The following is a 5,001-nucleotide window of genomic DNA, read 5'->3' as shown; positions in this document are numbered from 1 at the left end:
TGTCTTGCACTTTACAATTGACTGGTAACTGGTCTAGACCCTATAAATTGATCGGTAACTGGTCTAGATGTATTTCTTTTATATTATTATTATTCTCAAACTTTAGATAAATGCAAATATTATATTTTGTGTATTTTTTATACCTGACTCGCGAGCTTAACGAGCCAGCTCGAGCTTTTAATGAGCCGAGCTAAGCTGGCTTTCTGGCTCGTTAGGATAACGAACAGGCGAGCTAGCTTGTTATCTTAACGAGCCAGAACAAGCCGAGCCGAGCCGAGCCAGCTCGTTATCCAGCCTTAGATATAACTGAAGTCGGATGTGCATGCACATAGCATGTACTCGATTGGATGGAATGAAAGTCTAGTTTTGATGCCAAATACACAAGGAATTAGAAACCAACGATGCAATGTAAACACTACTAGTATCGTTGCGCGCGCACTCGCGCGCCCGTGGTGAAGTAATGGTAGACATGCGAGAATAAACATATGTTATTGCTGGTACCAGTCTTAGGTTCATTGGTCCATTAGTATAAGGGGCGCGCCCGTTCTGAAAAGCGTGAAAGCGTGTGGACTCTGTTGTCAAGTAGCTAAATAACGTGGTTTTGCACCTGGTATTTTTTTTGACTATTTGATAAATGGAATAATCTCGATATCCATATGACAAAGAATAGATGTGACTCGAAGACATAATATTTGGTGGTGGCACATTACAATGATATATAATAGATTGACATAAACACATGTTACATCAGAGAAAACAGAACATACATAAGCTGCTCAGAGCATGGCTACATTCTTTTTCGACTTAGAACAAATTCTACATCCTGTGCATGACTACAATAACCTTTAGTTTATAGTCTTCAAAGGGCTGGAAGAGGCCTTCAGGCTATCCACAATGTCAGTCACATATGGCCACTGAGATCATCAAACCAAGCTTGCTCAAAGTCAATTTTGGTACGGGCAGCATAAATAAAAGCTCATTTGAGCGCCTGCTACATGCTGCAAGGTGAAAAGCTAAAGTAGAAAACTGAGAGGAAACTATGAATAAAACTACAGTGTACATCTAGTAACTATAGCACTCCATCTAAAATGTACTGCATCATCTAGGTACCAAGCTGCCTAGGTACACACCAAGCTGCCTAGGTACACACCTGAACTGGAGATTGGAATCACCAAACTTGCTTGATCATCAGACAACCATTGGCTTAATATCACAGTTCACTCAAATCTGACTAAATTTTGGTATAAGTAACATAGGTGAGCTCATCATTTACATAGAATGGGAAGTGAGCCTGAAATCTCAAAAAAAACATGGAAGCCAAAAGCGTGTCGTTTAATAGTAACTAAAGTAAGCCTTTAACAAAAGCATAGAAGGTCGATGTATATATTGACATAGGTATGCACTGTACAATTCTCATGCAAAATTAGGCATCCACTCTGAGATATCTCACAGGCCACGGTAGCTATGAGTCTGGCGATGAATACCTAAAGTTGAAGTGCATACTAAATGTCGCAGATAGCCAAGGACAGCTAACACCATTACTGAACCATCACCATTCAGAACAGCAGAAAGCATGCATAGGCGAGATGGAATAGGAATAAGAGTGGAACAGTTTGTTACCTGAGATGAAGCCCAGGAAGCATCCAGAATTTGTCATGCTGCATAAACCTCATAGGATATCTTGATTAGTTTGTAAAAGTTAGGCTATGTATTCCCGATAATTCCTAAAACTTGCAGTGATCGAAACATAATAAATGTCAGGTAAAATGTAAATTAAGCATGCATGCATGAAGTAGGCCAGATCTTTTGTAGCCTGCAGAACATCACTTTGTGCTTTTTTTCATTGAAGTTGCAGATATATAAAAAGTTCATGATCATCTAGAAGTTGTCTTCTGCACAAACTCACGATAACCAACAGTAGGTGATGGAAGCATCAGGATGGATGCATCTATTGTATCAGCTCGTAGAATATATAATGATTGACATGTGATTTTTAGAGAGCATCTGAATTGACGGGTAAAATGGATGCAAAGGTTGAATCGCGCGTCTGCGCCATATCTATTTTACACACCCTACATTTCTGAAATGGATTACAGACTAAGGAGGAATGTATCCCAAATGATGAAAAAAATTGTGTAGATCATTATCACTTCCTTGTTGACTGAGGTTGCAATGTGTTAGTTAACACTAATAAATGTTTTCCATGGCATACCTTGTATAGTTTTGAAGATGAAGATTCATGCTCGACAAAAAAAACATTTTTTTTGGTAGGCGTAAGTAATCTTGTTTTCAACAGACGATGTGCTTCAGCCCATTCGTGCATCCACCTTATCGCTAAGAAATCAAATTCAGAAACGGATCCATCAGCAAACATACTTTTACATATCGTAAGATCCGATTAAAAAAAAGCAATGGGATTCCTCACATGCGTAATCAGCTTTTTTATAAATCCTCTTGCTAAATTTGGAGATAAGATCAGAACCTTGCGGAGATAATGATCTAGCAAGCAAGGAAGCTGCTCTACCCAGATTAGCCTTAATGAACTATGAACTCTGAAATTATCACAAAGAGAAAACAAAGAGCATTTGCTAGTCTTGCTTAACCAAAACACTTGCTGTGGTATTGCTAAACTGACGGCATTTTAGCATTGGATCTTAATAATTTACATGACCACAAATAGGAGAGATGGAGAGGAAACCTTAATGTATGTGAGCGGATGTACCTTTAGGATCACATGAAGCATCAAATGGTAATCCTACCATGCCATCGATGCAATTGTGTAGCACCCGGTTTTAAGAACAAAACCAGATACGCACCATATATGAGCCCAGGAAGTCAAATCTCACATATAGCTACAAATAAAGGTAATATCAAAAGACAATGCTTAAATACATAGCGTATTAGTATAAAGATTATAACCTCAGAGTATAGATGGCGAAAAAACAACTCCGATCTTCAGTCAAAGACTCCAAATCCACAGGGACAACTGACTGGTTGATCACAAGCCTAATTCCTCCAAACTCTAGCAATCTAGTACCCATCCGGGATTTTTATCCAAATAATTGAAAAGTAAAGCAAAAGTAAGTACATGTCGTACTCAACAAATATAACATGGGGTTCATGAGGCTCAAAAGGCTGACACTGGTTAACCGCGATTAGCTTTTAATGAGTCATGATTTTAGCAATTGAGTAGCAACAAGTTCACCTCAAGCCCATAAACACATGATCAGGTAAACATGAATAATGAATAGCATAAACAATTAACCATTAGTGAGCATCTTCATCATCAGTATCATCTGTGTTCATCATCTATTCCGTAAATGTTCCAAGGCCGCTCGTGACCGTGAGCACGGCTGATATACCAGTTTTACACTCTGCAGAGGTTGTACAATTTCACTATGAGTCATGATTTACCCTTTCGCCCGAGGCGGCCAACCTCTTGACCCACTACCAAGGAAGGTCGGCAGGGTTCACTATGAAGCCTTTCAAAGGTTCGTCTAACAAGTTAGGGCAGCTAGGTTTCTGTGGCCTGCAAATGTAGAGCTCCCCTTTCGACAGGCACAATGACGCGCAGTCTATACACTGACGGACAGAGGCCGCACTATATCCAACCCGGAACACACCCCTCTTGCGCCATAAAGGTAACCACTAACAAGCTAGAAAAGGTCCTCATACTGAGCTAAAGCCAGAGCCATGTAGCCCTCACAGCTGTATTGTAAGTCCCGGATGATCACTTACAGATAAGTCCTTAGGGAGAGGAATTTAGAGCACCATAAAACAGCCCAATGCTCTAGCCCCCTTGTTCCATGTTGCTAAAAAACATCTTTTAGTGTTTATTGCATATACCATTAGTCAAGTTACAAGATCATGGTCTTTAATTGAGCACTAGCATCATACTACCCAATGCAATACCCCATAAGTATCAAGGTACAAGGTAACAAAGCACTAGAAAATCCTTAGAGGCAGTCAAGGTAGACATATGCAGTATAAATTAAATGATTAAAGGTGTATAGGACAACAAGGAAGATCCCATGCTATACTTGCCTTAAACACCGATTCTTCGGTAAGCTTTAATCTTCAGCGTTCTTCTTCTTCTTCTTGATCACCACGTATATCTCACCGACTGGACAAAATCATAAAGCACCACACAAGCATCCATACAATCATACATGAAGCAAACAATAGATCTATATTAGAACAGTACACCAAACATAAAATCAAGATGAAAAGTTTGTACAACGAATCTACGTCTCACTATGAACACACAGACGCGAAAAGCACGCTAATCGGAGCTACAGTTGAAAAGATACAACTACCGAAAGATTTACTGTATACGCGGAAAAGAAAACTATAGGATTCATTTATTTAACTATATAAAGTCTTATATAAATTGGATTAAATCAAATTTAGATTTAAATTATAAAACTAAAGTAAAACAAATCACATTTTATTTACAAAACCCAGTTGCATAATTGTTATTTAAGATATGATCTAAACCATGAAATTCCAGAAATAGTGGCATGGTAACCACTGTTATTAACGCGTAGTTCTCGTTGCTATGAATCTAACGCAACCTGAATGGGTCAAAACGGATCTAAAACGCAAAAGATATGAAATAAACAAGATCTCCTTTATTAAAATAATAGATTATATCTAATCACGAATTTTAAAAGTTGAAAACACATCTGACAGTAGTATGAACATGTAGGTTATAAAATTACGAACCTAGCGCAAGTTGAACGGATCAAATCGGAGTTAGAACGAAGAAATGGTGGGGATCCATTATTGATTATAAGTGGTGTATTTCTATAGTATTGTTGGATTTGTTTTTCTATAAGAAAACGGTCATAAAACATATATGTGATGTCATGTGATGTCATCAAGCTAATTGGAACAGCTAACTGGAGCAGGGCACAGAGCACGCACGGTGCACGGCATCGAGAGCTTAACCAAAAAGGATATACATGCTTATATGGGGAACCTTCGCTTCCGGATAGAAGA

The sequence above is a fragment of the Miscanthus floridulus genome, chromosome 12 (genome assembly GCF_019320115.1).
Source record: "Miscanthus floridulus cultivar M001 chromosome 12, ASM1932011v1, whole genome shotgun sequence".
Taxonomy (NCBI): domain Eukaryota; kingdom Viridiplantae; phylum Streptophyta; class Magnoliopsida; order Poales; family Poaceae; genus Miscanthus; species Miscanthus floridulus.
Note: the sequence above shows the minus strand (reverse complement) of the source record.